This window comes from Macrobrachium rosenbergii, chromosome 5, assembly GCF_040412425.1.
Source record: "Macrobrachium rosenbergii isolate ZJJX-2024 chromosome 5, ASM4041242v1, whole genome shotgun sequence".
NCBI lineage: Eukaryota > Metazoa > Arthropoda > Malacostraca > Decapoda > Palaemonidae > Macrobrachium > Macrobrachium rosenbergii.
Genome location: NC_089745.1, coordinates 72,114,153 through 72,140,069, shown reverse-complemented (window position 1 = coordinate 72,140,069; position 25,917 = coordinate 72,114,153). Strand labels below are relative to the sequence as shown.

The 25,917-nt window shown below is 38.9% G+C and overlaps 1 protein-coding gene and 1 long non-coding RNA gene across 8 annotated transcripts in view; one reads left to right on the top strand and one right to left on the bottom strand.

Annotated features, from left to right (window-relative positions):
- LOC136838893 (glutamate receptor ionotropic, kainate 2-like) overlaps nucleotides 1-25,917 on the top strand; it is a 563,239-nt gene that overhangs the window by 53,243 nt on the left and 484,079 nt on the right. The window lies entirely within an intron of this gene.
- On the bottom strand, nucleotides 5,596-14,727 carry LOC136839024 (uncharacterized). The gene is made up of 3 exons (XR_010853194.1): nucleotides 14,409-14,727; nucleotides 6,281-6,538; nucleotides 5,596-5,865 (listed from the first exon to the last, which is right to left on the bottom strand). It is a non-coding gene; the product is annotated as an uncharacterized lncRNA (long non-coding RNA).

Below are 25,917 nucleotides of genomic sequence, written 5' to 3'. Positions count from 1 at the left end.
AGCATATGCTAGTAAAGTGTTGTTTGAGTAACTTTCCTTTAATTGCCCATATAAACTGTGTAATTTTCATTTTTATATTATTATTTTACGTTATTAGTTAATGTGTAGGGTAATATTTTCTTTTATAATCCCCTTTATTGGTAGTTCAGTTCAATATATGTACCTAATTGGAATATTAACAGCATTAATTGTATCCATCAATAATGTACCTAATTGGAATATTAACACCATTAATTGTATCCATCATGTAACAATGTTGGAAGAATAAACATCAGAAATAAAGTCTGTCTCACTTACAGCTACATTATTATTGAACGCTAGACCAATTCTTAAAGGGAATAATTTTAAATTTTTCACTTACCTTAGATAAACGGCCAGTCTTTCTTCCGGTTGAATAGCACGACGGTAATTCGTGTTTTGTTTCTCAATGGAGGGTCGAAGCAACTCAACCAACATCTTAAACTGTTTGTTGTTGATCCTAAAGAAGTCATGAAACTTTTCTGAGTTGTTCACCAAATCTGGGAACAAGTGAGCAAATGCTCCAAAATCAGCTCTCCTACAATTTATGGGATGCACCCACATTTGTGTCCTCCGCCTCCTTCTACGCCTTTTTAGCAATAACAACACTGCTATTTCTGCAACGTCAGATGCGTCCATCTCTAAATTTCATACTAGATGACTCATGAATGAGAAGTACGCTGATTGTGGTGGTTGGAACGATGTTTAGTCAAAATGAATTGAGTGAAGTGACTTGAATTGAATTTATTTGAATTGAATGGCTTGGTGGGTACGCACTTAATGTGAGGATTGAGCTCGTCTTCGCATCTATGCCCTTCAAATTGGCTGGTAGGTGTTTTCCATTTCCCTTTGGTCCATGTCTTCATTAGATTTTGATACAGAATCCCCATTGTATCATGCAGTGTATCGCTCCTGGACAACGTCTGTGTCATCTCATCGAAGTTGTCCAATGCGAGTCCCATTGGAGCTCCTGCCAAAGTGTCCTCAGGGTAAGCTTCTTTCCTCCCTTGGATGGCTTCAGTTGATGTTTCGAGTTCCTCCAAGCATGAATAGTTGAGACAATGCCCAGTCCTATTCAGAACTTCAACAAGCTTCTTCCTACCTGTGATAGATCTTATAGCCATGCCTAGAGTTACATGTTTTGCGCGGCCTCTTTGGACAACAAACAATGCATCTTGACTTATGGAATCAATACGACGTTTAATTTGTTTTCTACATTGGTCAGATATGTTGCCTGTGTACAGAACTTTGAAGAAGTTCATCACAGGCTGAAGTACAATTGTGTCCCTGACTCTGATATCATTCAGTGTTGAATTATCTGGCACATCTTTTTTTGTAGCATTTAACAGCTGCTTTCGCAATATTACAGCTGCTTGGTTGAGGAGTCGTTCCTCGGACTCTGTGTAGTCATAAGCCACACGTACAGAATCATCAGCATTTACAGCATTGTAAAGAATACTACCTAATTTCGTACCTACCGGACTCTGGACCTTGATTTTGGACCCAAACTTATTTGTTAGGTTTCGCAACAAACTGTGCCTATGCATAGGAGACTCAAAAGCAGATGAACAAAAGTCCAAATAATGATCATACACAGATGTCAACAGTTCTGCACGTTTGTCAGTAATTACAAACTTCTTGACATATTCATGGATATTTCTAACAGCAATTATTGTCTTTTTCTGTGGAACGTCATCTTTTTTCTGTTCAGTACTAGAAGTCCTATTGGCTGAAAGCAAGAATGCACTCTTGCATGAATGATGATACTTAGCTTCTTTTGCCACCAGGTCTACTCCAACGACTTTCGAAAGGACAGCTGTGTCCTGAAGTAGTTCAGCAGCCTCTTGAATCCTCTGTTCTGCTTCTAATGTTTCACACGATCCTAAAAGTTCAATAGCCCCACCTCTTTTCTTCCACTTTTGATTACAAAAAAGACAAGTGACAGGAAGAATTCCAGATGATGAGGGTTCGGCATCGTCATCTACCCTTGCATTGGAACGTAAATGCGCCAAATTCCTGTCACTAGTGTCAGATGGTCTATCTCCAAGAGCTGATCTTGTGGATGTAACGGCTGTGAATTTCTGGTAGCAGGATACATGATAGCCATCATTCTCATCTGGGCTCTTGGGCAAGCTGATAAGCAAGTCATGATAAACTGATTTCTGAAATTGGGATTTTGCATGCCTCTTCTCAGCTGCGGCTTGCACAATACTCCAGTTCTTCTCATGGAAGGGTAAAACATCACAACGTTGTTTCTTCTCCGAGGGCTTCACAGCATGGAGAATACAACGTTCTATATAGCTACATCAATAACTAATTTTCATTTAACGTAATAATCCAGCAATGTGTAGAACATACTTGGCTCTCAATTTGGAGACACCTGAAAAAAGATCTCAAACCTTTAAGTTTTGAAATAACCCCCATAAACTCACAAAAGATCTTAATATAATAGCAGGTTATCAAAATTTAAACTTCATTACAAAATATTACCAAATTTGTGTTCTATTACTTTGTCCAAGGCAATGATATAAACTTATCAGTTTAGACCCTTCTTAACTGACTAACTTCTATACAAAGCAAAGGTTGCCACTATACTGGTATTATGTAACTCTAATTTTCATAATCTTGAGCACCTGAAAACACTATTAGTACTGCCATTCTAAAATTGTATCGCTTATATACATAGTGAAACTACAGTAGTGATAAGGTAAACAGAAGAGCTCACAATACAGTGGTGTGGCGCATGTGGAGAAGATAACATGAGTGAATATATAGGCCTAAAGAAAGTGAATACTGGCCTTTTTAATGTGCTAATAATAACACCCTCTTTAGGCCATTCTTAAATGGGTTTTGCACCAATTATGACACTTAAGAACTGCTGATCATTTATCAGGAAAGTCTAAAGGATATTTCTACAAAGTTTCATTAATGTACGTAAGGCGTGTTTTAAATGTGCAAAAAATAGCGCTCTCTTTAGGTCGTTCTTAAATGGGGTTTGCACCAAATTTGACACTTGAGAGTTAGTGATCCTTCATCAGGAGGCTCTAAGGTATATTTCCACAAAGTTTCATTGATGTACTCAAATTGTGATTTAAATGTGACAGTAGCGCTCCCTTTGGGTCGTTCTTAAATGCATTTTGCACCAATTGCGCCATTTAAGAATGACACATCTGTAATCACAGTGCCAAAACGAAAATTTTATCACAGGTTTGATTGATATACTCCAAAATGTAATTTAAACCTGTTTTGGGGGGCAGTTCAGGCAGCGCCCCCTACTCAACGCACCAACGTCATAACTTAAGAATGACCATTCGGAGGTCCCCATCACACTAGCTGATGTCTTTAGCCATCAAACCTTTTGTACTCGAGATGTAATACAAATCTCTGTGACCTCCCGCACTAATTACATCTCTTGAACTTCTGAAGTTCCAATTACACACACCTCAGGGAGGAATAAAGGACCTCTGGAACTGAGAAGCTCGACAGCTAGGCACATTTACTGTATATTGGTGCTGGTGTTCAGCCAATCTGGCTGCTCTCTCTCGGCAGGAAAATGGATCAGAGATCAATTGTGATTGTGAAGATCTCTGTTAAAGTACAACTTATGAAAAAGTGACAACAAGAGACCATCTGTTGATGGTTCAAGTCATAACTGCTAGTATTAGGGAACAGAAACTTACCACCACGAACCACTCTATCTAAAAGAGATAAATCTCTGGTAGAAGCAGACATCCACACCGAAGAACAGTATTTTAGTAAAGGAAGCAAGAATGAGCTTAAACAGGTTGCACTTATTTTATCACTGTTAAAAATATATGAGGCCTTACGAACAATACCTGCTTTCTTGCGGCATTTGCTGACACTTTCATTTAGAGGTTACTTTTGAGTGCTTGTAGAAACATGCTTCCTCCACTCTTCCATGACCTTCTTGTGCACCGGCTTTTATGCGCTAACAGATTCTGTGTGAGTTCTGAACTTAAGAATTAATGGTTTTTGTTCAGTCTTTGGGAATTTTTATTTTAAGCTGCTGTATCTGAATCTCAAACTTCTCTCTCTTTTATTCAACTTCTTATATAAGGGGAGAAGTTCACTAACATATTTAATTCTGTGACCATGCTTGTTTTTGTTTAACTACCTCTGACTCATTGTTTTCAACAGACTTTCCCCCCCCACACACACACACACACACACACACACACACATATATATATATATATATATATATATATATATATATATATATATATATATATATAGTGTTGTAATTTCACCAAATGCCTACTCTCTTAGGAAGAGGTGGCAAGAAGTTGTCAGAAGTCATTAGTTTCCAGTTCGCAATATTTCTTCTGGGATGAGGCTGCTAGCCACAGGTCCTTTATAAGCCTGAGTCAACAGAGGCATAAAGGGTTTTTGATGGAACATGCTCATCCATTCAACCTCGCTCATGAGTTAGGACTTTCGCTCAGCAGGCGAGAATGCTTCTGATCATGCTGCGAGGCCCATGCCCACACATACACTACATAGACACTGTGCGTGCATGCACAAATGCAATATATATAATACATATATAAATATATATATATATATATTTATATACATATATATTTATATACATATATATGTGTGTGTTTGTGTGTGAGTATATTAAATAGCAAATAACTAAATAACTCACTACTGTCTAATTGAAGGAGAATAAGATGTAAGAAATGTCTCTAAAAAGGCCATGTTTTGAATCCTTGCATTTTCGGATGCATTCATGGAGGAAACTCATTTTATCAACTCAAAAAATGGATAGGTTTTAATCCTGGCGAGAATTCATACACTTGTATAATTTGAGTTTGATATAAACGTTGTGTAATTAGGGGATATATATATAAATATATATATATATATATATATATATATATATATATATATATATATATATATATATATATATATATATATATATATATATATATATATATATATATATATATAAATATATATTTCAATATATATGTATGTATAAATTTATACATATATATATATATATATATATATATATATATATATATATATATATATATATATATATATATATATGTATATATATATATATGTATATATTTACACATATACACACACACATATATATATATATATGTATATATATATATATGCATACATACATACATATAGGGCAGTCCCCTGTTTATGACAGGGGTTCCGTTCTTACATTGCGTCGTAAGCCGAAAATCATCGTAAACCGAAAAATCGTTGAAAGTCGTCAAAAATCCCAAGAAAACCTTACTTTTAATGCTCTGGGTATATTGGAAACAATGTAAACTGCATTTTTATTGAGTTTTTCATTAAAAAAACCCTTCAAATTTTGATTATTCTGCCCTTATGGAGCCATATTTCTTCCGTCGGATCGGCGTACGACGCATCATAACCCTGGAACATGCGTTGTTAACCAGGAAATAATTTCTGATGAATATATGTGAAAAGCGGCGTAACCTCGGAACGTCGTAAACCGGACCCGTCGTAAACCGGGGACTGCCTGTATAATGTTATGCTGCAAGTCAGGGCCTTGTTAAAGGACTCGCATGCATAATAAATCATATATTAAAAGAGGAAGTTTGGAAGTCACCAGCCGGCATTAAGACACTAAGTACTGGCATTAATGTATTTACAAAGTATTTATGTGTAATGATAAACAAAGGGAGTGTAACAGAGGACAAATGAACTAGTTAATGAATATGTAACTTAATTCTTCATATAAACTGCTGATTACTGGAGCTGCAGAGGGCTTCACATGGAGTTGGATAGTCTGTGGAGGTTTTCAGCAAAATACCCTCTCACTCCCTGAAAGGGAAAACAACGGCAATTATTAAAAATTAGCTGACATGCACGGGTTCCCTAATCCACTTAACCATTCACATAGGTTGCACGATTACTTATACAGATAATTATTTATACATGTTGGCAACATCGATGAAGTCATGTGCTCAAAACTCTAATACTGTCATCCTAAACAGGTGCAGCATTTATAGATAAGGCTTAAACATCATTGAATGGAGATTAACACACTGTCACAGGATGAGGGGATTAGGCTAGGAGCAAATGGTGCCCTGTGGTCTGGGCCGTGAGGATAGGATAAGATGAATAAAGGTTTCGTAAGTTGGATTCTTTCTATACCGATAAAAGGGAAGGATGGGATGTTATCAAGGGGAAGATGGAAGGATAGGTAAGGATATGAGGTTCTCTACAGACACCTTACCTTGAGGGAAAGACTTAGTCGCCTCTCAGACAGAGGACTGGACTAGGCCCGTCTGTCCTGTGTAAGGATCCTAGCGTGAGGAAGGAATGCTGCCCGCTCCTTTGACCATCTACCCCCGGTCCTTCAAAGGGGGGGGGGACTTCTTATAGGATGTCCCACTGGCCATCAACTCTCAATCCCCTTGTTCTTAGGATTAGAGTTGCGTCACAGTCCCACATTTGGGTGGTGCCAAATGGTGCTGTTGTTTTGCGGAGGTATCTGGAAATGAGAAACGTCAAGGGGAGTAGTCTGGTACAAGATGAGTTGATATGTGGTGGCTCTCTGGGTAGGGTCCCTGATGCTTGCAGCATTAAAAAAATCCCTTGCTAGGAGTTTCTTTTAAGACAGAAATGGAGGAAGGACCATCACAAGTGACAGCCCCCCATTTTAGCAGAGATTTTGTCCTTTGAATGGGATGAGAACTCTGCAAGTAAGGTCTGGAGCCACTAGACTTAATGTCTCTATCCTTAGTGAGTCTCACCACGATAATGAATTAATTGCTAAGCTGCAGCTAGGGTCATAAATTTTTAGATAAATTGGTGTGTGGTTAACTTTAAGTGCCAAGTAGAATGAAGCAAGTGGGCCACAAGGCAATAACTTGACAAAATGGCATGCATTACTAGTTTAACGGGATCGGCCGGTTTCCCACTTTTTTAATGACAGGTTGTTGATATATAGGGGGTTTGTTAAAGGATATTGTATGGAACTTCTGGGGAAAAATTTTTGTTCAGTGACCTTAGGTTTTGTGACGCCAGAGCATTTTCGGCCAAAATGGCCATTTTCTAAATGCATCTCCTCCTTTGATTTGTGGTTTTAAGGGATGAGATTTGAACCACGTATAAAACACATATGGACCTTCGATATAAAGCCGGGGATTTTTGATTTTTCAATTATTTTTCGAGATATGAATTTTTTTTTTTATGAAATTTTCCTGGAAAAATTACAGAAAAAAAATTGCCAAAAATCAGAAACTCAAAATATTAAAAATCCCCGGCTTTGTTTTAATCTACCATGTTTCCCCATGTTATATTTAAAATTTCATTTAGATTGGTCCAATACTAAGGGAGGAGATGTATTTTAAAGGAAAAAAACTTATGTTTTGAGAAACGGGCCTTCAAAGTTTTAGTTACATAAAAAAGTAAAAGGGACTTCAAAGACTGTGTTACAATTAATTCTATGGTTTTAATTTTTATTTTTGGGTATTAATTAATGCAAAATGATTATAAATAAGAATATTAATTGATTATTTATGTGCCTAAGACACATTCTTATAAATTTTAGGTTCCTGGTCCCCTGTCTGATCTTGCTGCAAGGTATTACTCTAGGTATCATAGTTGCCTACACTTTTTTTTTTTAGTGTCTCGAATCCATCCCTTGCCAAATGGATCCTGGGAATTACTTTACATTCACAATTAGGGATTCGTGATTCAAGTAATTCATCAAGTCTTGCTTCACTTATTATGATCATTTTATTTTCAGGATCATCTATAATATCAGCCTCCGAGCTACTGCTTTTTTCTTCTACAATATCTTTGCCCTTTGGTAGTGACGAATAAATAAAGAGGCGTTTAGGGGTGGATGTGGTTGGTCTCTGGTCAGCAGAGATCGCTGCCTGCACCGTTTGATGGGCGACAGCTCTCTCTCTCTCCGTCGCTCCATTCCCCTCTATGGCACTAATTTCTTGAACTCTTTCTTCTACATCTCGCCTGGACTTTTCCACTTGGCTTTTCCGCATTCTAGAAGCATGAAGTGAACTCTTGGACCTTTTAGGCACGGTGAAAAACAAAAACACCGCAGAAAATACAGAGTTCAGTCAAGGCTAGCGAGCATGAAAAATGTGTCCTTCTAGCTTGGAAGTTTATAGGCAACTCTCGGCCACAGTCGGCGTCATGGTATGACGTGTGCGTTGTCATGGCTAGGAATAACTAAAAAGGTGCCGAGTAGGATATTATTGACATTATACATTTAATTTCAAAGGAAGTTTTCGTAATATATATCGCAAAAACTATACCAGACTAAATCATTTGCGCTACTGGTGTTTTATGGGTATATAGTTATTGTTACATTTTAGGCCATAACTAGAGAAATACGGCAAATTTTAGCATAATATTTCGTGGACACATCCTTGAACCCTATACGAAGCCATAGAATTTTTTTCAGCAAATCGAATTTTTTAAAGACTTTTGGGGTTTTTTAGGCGGCCGATCCCCTTAACCCAACAGTGATCTAGCACAGCGACATGCATAAAACAAATTCAAGTTCACATGAAACATAAAACAAATGAACAAACCACAACATGCAAATAGCAAAGTAAATACACAAAGAAAACAAAAATAAAAGATAATATAAATGGGGCCAAGATGGCACCTCAGTTTATGAAGCTGGGGAAACCACGAGGGATTAATACAACACTCAAAATGACAGAGGTAAATAAACGAACAAATAAATGGGGCCAAGATGGCTCCTCAGCTTATGAATTTGTGGAAGCCACCATGGCTCCCTACAAGATTTTTCATACAGCCTAGATTAATTTACTGCCTATGGCTATGGGTTATATGTTCATAGCACTGTGCATTAGGCACTAATGCTGGGAGAGCACATATGCTCTGTTACTGTTTATGCTTGAGGTGCCCGACTTTCCGGTTGTGATCCTGGGGGGTCTAAGCCCTTAATATAGTCATCCTTCCAGTCAGATGTTCACCTAGTGTTATGCCTGTACTAGTTGCAACCATGCCTGTGTTCAAAAGGGTGATGTGCTGTGCATGATCCAAGGCTGGATCAGACACTGGTGGGAAATTTACAAGAGAATTCACCTGGGATAGGTTAGCACAACTCAGCGCTATCATATCACTGCTGTCAATGGGTGAAGATTCGCTTGATGGAGGTACTGTAGTTTCTGTTGCCATTGGTCGAGCTGGTGGCACAAACTGTGATGGGAAAGGACTTGCCACTCTTTGGCTTGCCTGGTGGGAAACTAGTAGCACAGGTGTGGGGTCTAGTGGTGCCACTTCACTTGGGAAAGGACTGAAGTCTGGTACACGAAAAGGGTCTTTTGCTTCAAAGGAATGCTCTGAGACTGGCGTGTCAGGGTCAGTTGGATCTGTTTCTGAAACTGGAGCGATATCTACTTCTTCATGTTCTGTGGAAGAGGCTGGCCCTTCTTTGTGCAGTACTGTCACTGGTACTATTTGAGAGAAGTCTTCCTTTCGTCCCTGGTCTGTGTAATCTACAGGCTGCTCTGGAGGGAGATGCATACTGGAATATCTGACATTAGGAAGCAGAGATGCCTTGGATGTGGGAGGAGTAACTCCCATAAAGGATACTGGGAAAGAAAACCTGGAGGTGGCTGGGAGGTGTCAACTGGCGTGAAAGGCAATGAACTCCCGCTTTAATCACCCATGGAGGTGATGCCTAGAATGACTAGTGATTTCTCTGCTGGCACTAGCAGAGGGTAGTGAGCATGCGACTGATCTGCAGTTCATAAGGGATGCTCATTGTGTGATGAGGGAGTGTCAGTGGAGCAATAGGTGTACTACCACAATTTATAGGCATTAGATCTGAGACAGGAGTGAGGGACCTGGTGTGATTCTCACTGGCAACAGCTTCCACTTGGTACGTTAAACTTACTATGACTTTAGAACAGTGGACTGTTCAGTAAGCCACGCAACATTGTTGGTTAACCTTTCTATACCATGGATGTTCGTCAAGTCACTAGCAGCTACATCTCCTTAATTCCTGGATCTACCAACTGGTTGCTGGTTCAGGGTAGAGGACCGAGACAGACCTGGGAGAGCAGTACCTTTCTGTTCAAACTCTGTAGCACTGACCTTTCTGGCATTGGAAGCAGAAACAGGTTCCACTGGAATACAAGGGACCTCCGTGCTTTGAACTGACAGTACGTCCGAAACCTGTTCAGCACTACAGGTGTCCTGTAAAGGACTCGAGGATTCTTCATCCTGAGAGGTTGGAGCTGCTTTGCACTTGGCAAGGATAAGGTCTGGGCCTGCCTGGAGCACAGGGTTCTCAGGCACTGGCTCGGCTGAGGGAGAGTTGGAAGCCGCTATGATAGAAGGATTCTCTGGTTCAGGGTCGTAGGCAGCCATGCGTCAGAGAGTCACATGCTGATACTCCTTCAGGAGGTCTTGGCCTAGGAGAAGGTCATGACCTTCATGGGGTACATCACTCATGACTCCCAGTCAGCACTGCTGGCTGAGATGGGGTGTGGTCACCCTCAGCTCAACAGTAGGGAGGTGGGCACCTGGTGCCATGAGATCAAGGAAAGGTCCGTACTGTTATCCTCAAATGCTCAGACCAACTGTGGTGGGATGTCTCCTTCAAGTGGAGCAATTGTGATCGCCCCTTCAGTGGGTTGCCTGCAGGGTGCATCCTGTGTGGAGATGGAGAGGACAACTTGGGTGGGAGCAGGGGCACATTTGGGACAATCTGGCCAGTTCTTAGTGTGTCCTTTGGTGTTGCAAGTCTCACAGTGTGCATTAGAATAGACCCTTCTTGAGGCCCTACCCTTAGCTTTAGGCCTGGGGCTCTGATTGGGGGGTGCAGCTGCCAACGTTGCCTGCTTTGCCCAGCAGTCTGCTTCTGAATGGTTAGATTTCCCGCAGTGGCTGCGTTTGGTGGAGGAAGTTTGACTTTGCTTGGGCTTAGGCCTACCAGATGGAGCAGAGATGGTGGGTGGAACAGTGTGGTGGAGCTCTGAGTCGGGCTGGACGAGCTCATACTCATCAGCATTCTCGCAGTAGGCCCTAAAGGTAGCCGGCTGGCTTCTTGGTAATGCAGAGGGAGAGCACCGGTGGGGAGTTCCTATGGAAGTCCTCAATTTTGACCAGCTCTCGGAGGTCTTCGATATTGGTGCACTTCGCAGCCCTAAGCCAGAGGGTGTAGAGCCTATCCTTCTGAAAGGCCCAGTCAGCCCAAGGTTGGGTTGGGGGCTTGGAGAGTCCATGCCACCTCGGTGCCAGTGTTCGGGGCTTAGCTTGTGGGCCTCAATCACAGCTTTCCGGACAGCTTCAAGGTCTCCTTGTCAATTGACGCACAGTGCGGAATGAGCAGACTTCCCTTTTCATTGCATATGCTTTGCCAGGAATAGGGCCTTCATCTCCTCCACCGCAGCACATGTCAGGAACACGGACTCCATTTCACTTAGCCACCTCGTGGGATCCTTGTCGTCCCACTGAGGAATGATCATATGGACAGGCATGGAGGATGAGCCTGGGGCATTTGGAGGAGTACCATTTGATTGAGCGGGCGTTCTTTCTCTCTCCCTCGCTCATTTTCTTTTTCTTCTCTACTTTCCTCCGCTTCCTTTCTCTGTAATCACTTTCCTTCTTAGCAAGGGCCATCTGCTGTGCTAGATATGCTTCTAGCTGGTCACCTGTATGGCCTAGGCGCCATCCAACCTCCAAGATGCCAAGTTGCTCAGTGGCGTCCATTTTGGCTGGTCTTCCTGAGAGATAGATACTGAATACTGAACCACACTCAGCAACTTGCAAGGGTGGTGCTGGCCATGCAAGAAATTACACGGAAGGGAAAGATACTCTAGCCAACGCAGGAGCCACACAGAAACAAGGATAGAGATAGAGCAGTGCAAAAACACACAACGGCTGATAAGTGTACCTGGAAGAATCTACACTGTAGAGGCATGTAGGCGACAGGAATACATAGTGAGGGGTGTCACTGTGAGCTACACTAGCATAATGGCCTAAAGCAGGAATCACAGCAAAGAGTGTACCTATAGTCTATCTGGAACAATAGGCCAGAAGCAGGAATCACAGCGAAGGGTGTACCTGTGGACTGTCTAGAACAGTGGTCTTCAAACTTTTTACAACCATGGCCCACTTTAGGCATTTCCAAATATTCATGGCCTAGTGCCCTTTAGAATTTTAGCATATTAATTATGTTCATAATAAAACATACGATACCAGGTACTTAAGGAACTTTATTACATTTTCTTAACATGTTCAAACAGAATTTTCATAAATGCATTATATGGTAAATGTATCAAAGAAATTTTCATGAAAGTTAAATTTAATAATCCAGAAATCAATGAATGAACTTTGATTATTGTATATAAAATTCATGTACTAAACCTTACGGCTTGAAACATGGCCAAAAGATAAACATAAAACACAGCTTCTCTGCTGTTCATGGTAACCACTAACTCAGGTAAGGCAGCCAATGAGACGGATGTACTTGTTTCACATCTACAAGCTTATCAAATCGGGGGAGAATTGTGGACAAGGCACATTGCATGTCATCCTCCACCTCTAAGCGGTTTCTTGCTTTTGTTTTGATTTGAAGTAAGGTAGAAAAGCCTGATTCACATAAGTAAGTGGAGGAGAAAGGTGGTAGTGGTTTTAGTGCACGCTTCCCAATTCTAAGGTATGATGCACTTCCTTGAGCCCGGAATTCCTGTACAGTTACACCAGAATCAAATTTCATTTCCAAGTATTCATCTTGGTCAGGGTCTGGCACAGAATCTGGCTCAATATTAAATGGATCTGCTATAAATGACAGATCTATGGATTCAAGATTAGGGAAGTATCTGGAAAATTCTTGATTATTTAATTTTGGAGACAAGGATCTAGTTCTTTTTCACCTTCAACAACTTCTCAAAAATTCTCAAACATTGCAAAATTACCGGCATCAATTTTCCTAACCCAGTTCTGGATCTTAGCAATGAAGGCACACAATGAGTCAACAAAATAAATTACAGTTTTGTCTTTACCATGAAGTTTCAGATTAAGTTTATTAAGCTGATCAAATGCATCAACTGAATATGCCAAACGTGGTTCCCACAGGGGGTCCCTGAAAAATATAGATTCCTTGCCCTGCATGTCCAAATACATCTTTAGCTTTTCTCTAAGTTCAAAAACTCGGCTGAGAACATTCCCTTTTGACAGCCATCGAACTTTAGTGTAGAACAGTAGGACCTGATGCTCTGAATCCAAGTCTTTACAGAGTTCTGTGAAAAGTCGTGAATTAACAGGCATAGAATTTACATAATTTACAATCTTTACAGTTTGAAGATCACTGATCTAGAATAATGGGCCTACAGCAGGAATCACAACGAGGGGTGAACCTGTAGGCTAGCTAGGATAATGCCTGAAAACAGGGTTCACATCGAAGGGCAAACCTGTGAGCTATCTAGAACAGAACCCACAACAGAGATCATATTGGAGAGTGGTCCCATAGGCTATCTGTTACTAGTCTTGGAAACAGAGTTCACATTGAAGGGCGAGCCTGTAAATTATCTATATCAGTGCCTAAAAACAGGGATCACGATGAAGGGTGAGCCTGCAGGCTGTCTGTTATAAGGCCTAAAAGCCAGGAATCACATCGGAGGGTGGACCTAGGGATTATTTAAAACAGTGTCTGAAAACAGGGATCACAACAAATGGCGAACCTGAAAACTGTCTGTTTGTTATTAGGCTTGAGAACAGGAGTCACATCAAAGGGTGGACCTGTAGGCTAACTGTAGTAAGGTTTTTGTCGTGTGTGTTTCACTTGTGCTGCAATAACACAACTTTCAATTGACCCTGTGAAGTGAAGCGAAGTTTATATTTGCATAGGAGATGCTTTGGTTTAAGCATGAAATAAATGGAATGATAACGAGCTACTCTGCAGCTGAGCTAACGTTTTGCTTCACTGGGAATGATTAATCCCTACGATTTATCCCTTCACTAAAAGTGAACTGAAGGAATTGCATCTCCCAAAATGTTTTTATCAGAAAGATCATCTACCACGATTTAAGATTGAAATGGAATATGATATCTGAAATCTTTTCTCTTAAGTTCAAAGATTTAGCACAAGCATATGAGAATTATTTCCTTTCTAACCATTTACATATGACTATCACACTAAAGAGTGCAAAATTCAAAATAACAAGGCATGAACTTTACTTTACCTATCCCTAACTCTGAGAAAAATTGCCCTGACTGCCTTAGAAAGTTTTATGATAAGGCGTTGGGTTTTGATATTAGTCTCCTCTGATTTCCTTGCACGGGAAATTAAATGCTAAATGCCTGATTTCATGCGCCCTAACGAAAGTTGGATACATGCATAAACTGCTTACCAAATTGCAATCACGCTGGAATTGCGCAGAATCTCATAAGAGAAAGAAAAAAAAAGCAAATCCTGCCTTCGTTTGGGAAAACGTTTGTTGGGCTGCGCTGTCTCACGTTGGTCCTTTGTTTAGAACTCACACATGTTGCTAAGTTTCGTAAAATTTTCCTTAAATCACGATTATTTTCAAATCCAAGGATAAAACATGGTTTAAATACACTAAGAACAACCTAAACGCTGTGATTACAGTTGCTCGCTATGAATGATATTCAAACTCATTATCGAGTCTCGTCTGAACACTCGTGATGTTGGCTGTTCTGTAGGGAGGAAAGCTCTCTCTCTCTCTCTCTCTCTCTCTCTCTCTCTCTCTCTCTCTCTCTCTCTCTCTCTCTCTCTCTCACACACACACAAACACACACACACGCATACGCTTTGAAGTTTGGCGCGATTTCAAACAGAGAGGCTTCACTGCACAAACGAATGTACTTTTCTTTACAATTTAAGACGTGAGATGAACGTAAAACACGGCGATTTTTGCGTTTTAAAAGGTTACGAACATTAGCAGGAATTTAGATTCCTATCTGCCCTATCTGTTAGTATGAAAATCCCTAGCTAAAATTTTCGAGAGATTTTAACAAGAAATATAAAATTTTCTTGGCTTGTTTGCTTCCACGGTTCCAACTCCGGTTGTAATAAAATTTACTTAAAAGGGAATCAAGGTTCGCCTTCGTCACCAAAGATTAAAGGGGGAATTTTACTTTTTTACTGCGAAAATTCCAATCAACTATCTTAGCGAATCCTGGCACAGATCGCCAGTTGTTATGCTGCAAGTCAGGGCCTTGTTAAAGGACTCGCATGCATAATAAATCACATGTTAAAAGAGGAAGTTTGGAGGTCGCCAGCCGGCATTAAGACACTAAATACTGGCATTAATGTATTTACAAAGTATTTATGTGTAATGATAAACAAAGGGAGCGTAACAGAGGACAAATGAACTAGTTAATGAATATGTAACTTAATTCTTCATACAAACCGCTGATAACTGGAGCTGCAGAGGGCTTCACATGTAGTTGGATGGTCCGTGGAGGTTTCCAGCAAAATACCCTCTCACTCCCTGAAAGTGAAAACGACGACAATATTATTATTAACAATTAGCTAACATGCACGGGTTCCCTAATCCACTTAACCATTCACATAGGTTGCACGATTACTATTTATACATGTTGGCAACATCGATGAAGTCGTGTGCTCAAAACTCTAATACCGTCATCCTAAACAGGTGCAGCATTTATAGATAAGGCTTAAACATTATCGAATGGAGATTAACACACTGTCACAGGGTGAGGGGATTAGGCTAGGAGCAAATGGTGCCCTGTGGTCTGGGCCGTGAGGATAGGATAAGATGAATAAAGGTTTGGTAAGTGGGATTCTTTCTATACCGATAAAAGGGAAGGATGGGATGTTATCAAGGGGAAGATGGAAGGATAGGTAAGGATATGAGGTTCTCTACAGACACCTTACCTTGAGGTAAAGACTTAGTCGCCTCTCAGACAGAGGACTGGACTAGGCACGTCCTGCATAAGGATCCTAGCATGAAGGAATGCTGCCCGCTCCTTTGACCATCTACCCCACCCCCGTCCTTCAAAGGGGGTGGGGGACTTCTTGTAGGGTGTCCCACTGGCCATCGACTCAATCCCCTTGTTCTTAGGATTAGAGTTGCGTCGCAGTCCCACATTTGGGCAGTGCCAAATGGTGCAGTTGTTTTGCGGAGGCATCTGGAAATGAGAAACCTCAAGAGGAGTAGTCTGGTATAGGATGAGTGGATACATGGTGGCTCTCTGGGTAGGGTCCCTGACGCTTGTAGCATTAAAAAAAATCCCTTGTTAGGAGTTTCTTTTAAGACAGAAATGGCGGAATGACCGTCACGATTGACAATATATATATATATATATATATATATATATATATATATATATATATATATATATATATATATATATATATATATATATATATATATAGATATACACATATATGTATATACTGTATACATATGTATATATATATATATATATATATATATATATATATATATATATATATATATATATATATATATATTCTTTTGTGACGCAGCCTTTGTTTTATTTTCTTTAAGTGCTACTGCTCAAGTAGCATTTATAATTTTGTGACATCACTTCCAGTATTTCCAGCTCTTCTTCCCATCTTCAACGCTGAATTCTCGAAGGGATAAACAAAATGATAATATGTTGCTATGTTTATTAGTTTCTAGGACGATAACGGTTTCATCCATTGACCGATGGCCTTCTTCAGAGCTAATCAAGATTTACTGTATAGTGAAATTTTATTCCATTATATAGGAGATTACAGCCAAAAAAATGAACTGGTAGAAAAACAAAATTTGAAAATGAAAATTTAACAGAAATTTTCAATTCAGAAAAGTAAATGTTAACAAATTTCACTTTGAATACAAGCCCTCAGAATGAAGCCCTAAAGTTTGTAGCCCTGCTTCCAAGCAAACTTCATATTGAGAGACTTTCACCTACTCTGAATTTTAATTTGAAAAGCATGCTGGTTCCAGACTCCCTGGGTCCCCAAGGGCAACAAGTCTCCCCATGATGATGGACATCAGTGTCTAACACTGGTCTTTTTGAGAGGCTTTCCAACCTCATCCAAATTAAAATTGCAAACTGCACAGACCATAGCTTCTTGAGATCTCCCAATGGTGATAATGTTTCAGAAGTGTACTGCTGAAGACATTTATTCACCCCCCATTCTGACATCTACCCTTGTGATAGGAATCATTGTCGCCCCTGTGAAATCTAAGGAACCAAGGACTAGTTCAGTTTAAAGGTTTGAAAGGGATGAGGTTAAAAAGCCTCTCAAAATAAACTTCATTGGACCTTGATGGCCATCCTTATGATTGGGAGCCTGCCACTCTTGGGGAATCCAGGGAATCTGGAACCAGTGTGGTTTGCAGATTTAGATTCAGGAGAGGCTTCAAAGTCTCTCAGTACTGTGCTGAATACAGAGTGGATGCAGACTTTCGGGACTCACTCTGGAGCCTGGGATGGGGAGGATTCCCTGCCTATTAATCTTCCTTTTTCTGAATTGCAAATTTTGTGATTATACTACTATAAATCAGTGAAACCTAAGAATTTTTTAGAATATTTTTTCATAACATGTTACATTGATAAATATTTTGTTACTCCGTACCAAGGTTACACCTGGATCTCAAGGAAAATACTCCACTTTTCAGGTTTTTTATTACTTATCAGATGATCTGTGATGTATCATTATTTTTTTTCACCCCACATGACATGTACTCATGTAGAAATTAGACTCCTCATATGGATGTCAAGCTTTGTTCACAGTTATTCACATCTCACCACAGTGTTTTTGCTTACATGAAGATTTGTTCATCTAATATACGTCCGCCTTTATTTACTCTGATTTCTACGTCAAGGCTCCTTCTAGATTTATTCTCATCCAGTAAACCTATGAAGCTCCCCATGTTTCCAAATCCATTTTCAAAATGAAGGCTACTCAGAATCATCTTCCATACTGATGAAACGAACTCTAAATAAGTTGTATTGCCCATGACTGCTTTCTAAAATAATTTTACCTTTGCCCTCAAGACTTTCATGAAAGGAAAATCAGATCCTTCCTGGAGCGCTTTTTGTATTAGGAACTCTAAGCTTGATATTAAACGGGATCAAAGCAAATATTCGTTGGGATCGCGTACCGTCTCCGAATTGAGATAAAAAAACCATCTGAATGTCAGTGAAAATAACTCTGTCGCCATGGAGGTGAATTAAGTGAAAAGGTATTCAAAAAACCTGTCTTGAACAAGGTGCTTTTAATAGCTTTAAATCTTAAGCATGGAAAAGGTTAGCGTTCAACGCCTGCGAGAACTGGGTGGCAGATGAGTGGACCCATACTGGTAAGAAACACCTTTGTGATTAGCTAGCTTTACATAGAAGCTGAGCGATTTCAAATTAAAAGCTTTACCTGAACTTTATTTTTCCTTTTTCTTTGATTTCGTTTCGCCTATTACCCATCGTACATTTCCTTGACTAGCAACAAGATTTCTCTCTCTTTCTCTCTCTCTCCTTAATATTGTTCATATTAACAACTGAAAATCCTTTAAAAATTCGAAAATGATAAGTAATGCACGGTGAATACGAAGAGCTATTAAAATATAAAGTTCCATGCCCGTTTCATGGCTAATCTGCTTCCGGCTTGCCAATTCTGTTTCTTCTGCTTAATTACTGTTTCACTAAAGTTATTTGGAAGCAGAAAGCACAGCAATGATTTCAACCAAATTTGATAAGGAGACTGCTGATACTGAAAGAACGTTAACTGCACTTTTTTTTTTATTCTTATCCCAGTGTTAAGAGCTATATTTCGCGCATAACCCAGTGTTAATGACTGATGCCAATGTGAAGGTCAACTCATAACAGATGCCCAGATGCCGAGATTTGATTCACTTCTGATACAGTGTGCAGAAAGAAGAGTGCTTATAATAAAAGTGCCGGCAGTGACCCAGACCACTTGGTACTGGTGACACTAGTGACACACAAGCAAGTGATAATGAGAGTGCTCTGTGGTTGATTGCCGACCTTGCTGGCTAAATCAAGGTGTGGCAACGGAGCGTGGGCTGCTCATGGCTCCTCCACCCAAGAAAAAGGTAAAGAAAATAGAATACATGTACTTCTGTGCGATATGGGCAGTTTTACAACTATATACATGTTTGATTTGTAAAGTAGCAGGGAGTATGGAAAAATAACAATAAAAATGAGACTGTTCCATATTTGGACTGAGATGGCTACTGTGCTGGTATGGTAGTCACAAAAATATGAATAATTATTATGAAATGATTGTTGTTTATACAACGAAATGTGCGATTATTACACACAGTTGCTAAGCTGTGTGTTCTTGATGCTGACATGGTACTACTACGTAGTGAGAGATGGTGGGAATAAAAAATGTGCATATAGGCTATAAAAGTGAAGATAATCTACAAATTATCATGGCGACGCATGAGGCCAAGGAATGTTATTCAGCTGAGATACAGTACATGCTTGGTAAAAGAAAATGATGATGCTTGTGTAAACACAATACATAACAGAAAAAAAAGTTAGTGAACAAAATAATCATGCATATTACCGTGAATGAATGAAAATGATATTCGGATGAACATTATGATGCACAATGTAAAAGAGTGGTGATGAACAAAAAGCTACAAAATAAGAAATGATGTGATGGTAAACATTGACGCATATAATAGCAAAAATAGTGGCAAATACGAGTAATAAAGTACATACAACAATTTAAATAAGAATGTGTATGCAATTGGACATGGGTATGAAAATGTTAATAAATATGTTCATTATATTCTTTTCACTGAACCGCTTAGTGTATGAGGATACATTTATCACGTAAATGGTTTGGTTTGTATACTGTCGTTGTGTGTTGCACTGATCCCTCCGGACATGTTTGTTCTCATATTACTGAAAAAAATTTTTGATGCATGCACTTTCACCGAATGGTTTCACTAAAAGTGTATATATTTACACACTGAATGAATGAATTAGATGTGGATGCATTCTGTTTTTCGGTTAGGGCGCAAATGAGTAGTTGGTGAAAGGCCTACCCCTCGAGCAGTGTTTTATTTCTAAAGTGCTGTAAAATTCATCTCGTAAACGATTTTGAGGGAGGAGCTAGCCAGAGTTTGAACTCCATAGTTAGACCATTAGTGCTTTGTTTGAATAGGCATGGCGTATTTGGTGTGCAAGTCATCGGGGACTTTCAGAAGTCCCGTGCAGAGTTACTGAGCAGAGGACAACAGCCTAGAGCTTTGGAGGAAGGCGTGCCAGAGCTGAGCACTGTAGTCATTCGTCTACAGTGGCTGATTGTTGTTTGCCGGGTCGCTTCAAGGGGTCACTCATGTAAAGGTCAACTCATATACAGGGTGCCAAGAGTACACTGATTTATTGTCAGGATTTGATTTGCTCTCGATACAGCGTGCGGACGGAAAAGTGCATATTACTGGTGGTAAACCGGACGACGTGGCGCAGGTAACGTCGTTGACACACGGGCTTGTGATAACGAGGTGCTGCTCCATGATTGGCTCCCGTCCTTGCTGACTAAACCAAGGACATACCAGTTAACAATGAGAATTTTTGTTCTGGTGAAGCTGTTTATGCTGAGCAGCAATAAATTTAGTATCATATTGAAAGATATCTCAAAGATTATTATTATTATTATTATTATTATTATTATTATTATTATTATTATTATTATTATTATTATTATTATTATTATTATTATTATTATTATTATGTCAGTGTAGTGGTACTAGTAAGTCCAATATGTCCTACCTCTTTGAATATAAGTAAATAAAAACAAAATGAAGTAATTTTAACAAATGAAAGAGCTTGCCATCCCAGACAAAATAAGCATCAGAGCAAAAACCATTGTGTTTTACAATTAATCATAAAAACTGGTATTTTTATGAGATGAAAAAACGTAATATTATTTCAATATACCTCGTCTACTTTCAGTTAATATTTCCAGAGAGAACCATATTTCGGGACCACCTAATGCTGATGTGGCTTATCCTGGAATGCAACCTAAGCATTCTTATTTACCTTGTGGTGGTATGTTCACGGGACCCCCGTGTCTAGAAGGGGTTTTGCCCTTGCACCCTCTCACCAATTACGATACCGTTTCTCCGTTCCTTTGCGCTCTCAACCGTATTTCCCACCAGGAAGCAGTTAAAAGAGGCAATTCAAAAGGAAAAGGTACGGAGTGGACGACTCGGATTGGACAGAGGCCTGGAGCTGAAGACGGCATACTAGAACATCCGTGAGAGAGAGAGAGAGAGAGAGAGAGAGAGAGAGAGAGAGAGAGAGAGAGAGAGAGAGTCATAAGATGACAGTGAGCCAGCTCAGAAAATAAGGATAATGATTTAAATGAGCACATATAGTAACAAAACAGGAGACAGTTGCTTTTGCCTGGAGAGGAGTTGGGAGACGAGACTGTTTGAATGAGTTTTGCAGCCCTAAAAGAAAGCAGTAGTTAGCTCAAAATATTCTACATGGAAAGAGAAATCAGTAGAAAAGATTTCTTCATACTTCCATCTTATCACTACATTTGGATTCATATCCACTATTCTTTTACTTCGTTTACGGAAAGAGCTGATAACCTGATACTTAGAACCGTAAAAATAAAGACCGGAGTACTGAAGAGGTTTTACATGAAACACCATATCGCTGTGCTCCTATTATGAGGTGCGTGATTTCGTGAAATAACTCTTAGCTTTTATGGGTGGATAAACACCGGGTTATATTCTTCTTACATAGGAGAGATAAGCAAGGCAAGGCGTGGTCATAACCATGGTAAAGCTCAAGCAGAAGAGAATTTTTTCATAGTGTGAAGAGGCAGCGTGAAAATTTTCTGGGAGTTCGCTTTGGCGAAGAACTGCATCCTCCTAAGTTGCTTTAATTTTTAAAATGAACCTGAAGTTTCTAACGTGTGTTGAGTAGAAATATTTTGGGCTATAATTACCATAAATGCTCAGAATGGTTATGGTTTACAATTCAAACATTTGTTGAACACGTTAACGTTTTAATTCAGTTTCCCTTTTTTGTAAAACATTGTTGTTTAAAAAGCATTTTTAATATGAAGAGTATATTTTCTGGGACAGTAAAACACTACTCATATGTATTCTTATATCAATCACTGTGGGTTTAACAGGAGAGCTTTTTATTATTTTTGCGGCCAGATAACACCATCTTTAAATCACCGGATGACCCGTCTAGGCATTAAAAGTTGTGCATTGTATTGTTTTCTGCAGTGAAATCAACCATCTCATATTTTTTGTTAAGGATATTGATATGTTATGTTTTGTAAATTGTTCATATGAACTGTTTGGTGTTGCTTTTTTTCGTATTATCAAGCATGGGAAGCTTTTGTTCATTTCCTTTTGTTTGATGTAAGACCCACAAGACTATCTGACATAGTATGCAACATTCGTTCAGTACTTAGATAATGCACATGGTAATATCTTTTGTGTAAACTGACACAAGCATTCTCATGTCCCTATGCCTAATGATTATTGTAAGTATGTTTTTCATTACAGGTAAGTGCAGAAAACTATTTTCAAGTCGAACTCTTCATCAGTATAGTGAGACTAAACCTCAGGCGATGAAGGGTGCCCTGATTATCGTGAGGTTCTTATTATTTAAAAGTTAAGGTAAGTTACCATAGTTGATAAATAATACTAAATACAAAATCTCTTGCTTTTGATTTAATTTGTCATTCCTGAAGACTATGCAGGTGAAACCTTTCTGTCTCTTTTATATTTCTGGGGTCACCCTCTCTTCGTTGTTATATACCGTTACGACAATTTTCAGTGCTCAGAAATGTTTTTTATAAGATGTACAATTTCACCGACTGCTTGGAAGTTTCCTGGGCACTTAAGCTTAGTTTCAGTAAAGATACTCTCCCGATGATTTATCAGTGCAAATATTTCATTGTTGTGGCCCCTGTAAGCCCCAACATATGGCGGCTCCCAGGGCAGTTGATTCTAATGAGTGACGATATGGGCGATTTGTGAAGCAATGGCATCTGTAATTTTCAAATCAATAAGTAAATAAAGCTTCAGCCAACAAAACCACAACTTCCCATTAGATTTTATTGAATTCATACCACCAGTTTCTATGTCTATAGAGAAGGGATGACATTAAGAATTCATTTCCAAATTATGCAACAGGTTTGGGGAGACTGAAGAATCGAACTGAGGATTACAGTGCGTATTGGAACCAAATCAACCTGGTAGATGTTGCTTTCTGAATGATGATTGGCAGAATCTTCAGCCGTACCTTGTTCTCCAGTTTTGCATCATCTTTCCACGACCCGATTTCCTCAACTTCATATTGTGCGTAAGGCACCTCAGCCTTTTGCAAGTTCCTGAGGTTGTACCAGGCACCATGTGCTTCCCTGTTACTTTGCATAACCCAGCCATGACACTAGTTTTCATATGCTGTCTTATGGGATGAGGTTACGTTTAACACTGTAGGGGAAAAGATTAGCCTAAAAACATTTGTGATTTTGATGGTCTTGTGGATGGAATGTAGCCTTACGACCCTCTTTGCCCATGTTTCGTGCCACATCAGTCATCTAGCTGTAATATATATATATATATATATATATATATATATATATATATATATATATATATATATATATATACATATATATATATATATATATATATATATATATATATATATATATATATATATATATATATAATTATATATATATAAATATATATGTATGTATATATATATATACAGATAAATTGTGAAATCATGGGTTTCACGAAATCCTAGGGACTTTGTGAAATGACCAATTCGCTTAGGAACAATTGATCCCTAGGGCTAGTACTAAATATGGCGAAACAGTGATTTATCTGCACTGTTTCGCCATGTTTAGTACTAGCCCCTGGGGGATCAATGTGTTTTGCTGTGTTTAGTACTAGCCCCTTGGGGATCAAATGTACTTATGGACATTTGATCCCCTCAGGGGCTAGTACTACACACGGAGAAATAGTGTTGATGAATCACTGTTTCGCCATGTTTAGTACTAGCCCTCAGGGATCAAATGTTCTTAAGTGAATTGCTCATTTCACAAATTCCCTAGAGATTTCGTGAAATCCGTGATTTCAAAAATTTACTGTAACACATATATATATACATATATATATATAGTACTACACACGGAGAAATAGTGTTGATGAATCACTGTTTCGCCATGTTTAGTACTAGCCCTCAGGGATCAAATGTTCCTAAGTGAATTGCTCATTTCACAAATTCCCTAGAGATTTCGTGAAATCCGTGATTTCAAAAATTTACTGTAACACACGTATACACGTACATACATATGTATATATAGTACTACACGGAGAAATAGTGTTGATGAATCACTGTTTCGCCATGTTTAGTACTAGCCCTCAGGGATCAAATGTTCCTAAGTGAATTGCTCATTTCACAAATTCTAGAGATTTCGTGAAATCCGTGATTTAAAAAATTTACTGTAACACACGTATACACGTACATACATATGTATATATAGTACTACACACGGAGAAATAGTGTTGATGAATCAATGTTTCGCCATGTTTAGTACTAGCCCTCAGGGATCAAATGTTCTAAGTGAATTGCTCATTTCACAAATTCCTAGAGATTTCGTGAAATCCGTGATTTAAAAAAATTACTGTAACACACGTATACACGTACATACATATGTATATATAGTACTACACGGAGAAATAGTGTTGATGAATCACTGTTTTGCCATGTTTAGTACTAGCCCTCAGGGATCAAATGTTCCTAAGTGAATTGCTCATTTCACAAATTCCTAGAGATTTCGTGAAATCCGTGATTTCAAAAATTTACTGTAACACACGTACACGTACATACATATGTATATATAGTACTACACGGAGAAATAGTGTTGATGAATCACTGTTTCGCCATGTTTAGTACTAGCCCTCAGGGATCAAATGTTCTAAGTGAATTGCTCATTTCACAAATTCCTAGAGATTTCGTGAAATCCGTGATTTAAAAAATTTACTGTAACACACGTATACACGTACATACATATGTATATATAGTACTACACACGGAGAAATAGTGTTGATGAATCACTGTTTCGCCATGTTTAGTACTAGCCCTCAGGGATCAAATGTTCCTAAGTGAATTGCTCATTTCACAAATTCCTAGAGATTTCGTGAAATCCGTGATTTAAAAATTTACTGTAACACACGTATACACGTACATACATATGTATATATAGTACTACACACGGAGAAATAGTGTTGATGAATCAATGTTTCGCCATGTTTAGTACTAGCCCTCAGGGATCAAATGTTCCTAAGTGAATTGCTCATTTCACAAATTCCCTAGAGATTTCGTGAAATCCGTGATTTAAAAAATTTACTGTAACACACGTATACACGTACATACATATGTATATATAGTACTACACACGGAGAAATAGTGTTGATGAATCACTGTTTTGCCATGTTTAGTACTAGCCCTCAGGGATCAAATGTTCCTAAGTGAATTGCTCATTTCACAAATTCCATAGAGATTTCGTGAAATCCGTGATTTAAAAATTTACTGTAAACACGTATACACGTACATACATATGTATATATAGTACTACACGGAGAAATAGTGTTGATGAATCACTGTTTCGCCATGTTTAGTACTAGCCCTCAGGGATCAAATGTTCCTAAGTGAATTGCTCATTTCACAAATTCCTAGAGATTTCGTGAAATCCGTGATTTAAAAATTTACTGTAACACACGTATACATTACATACATATGTATATATAGTACTACACATGGAGAAATAGTGTTGATGAATCACTGTTTCGCCATGTTTAGTACTAAGCCCTTAGGGATCAAATGTTCCTAAGTGAA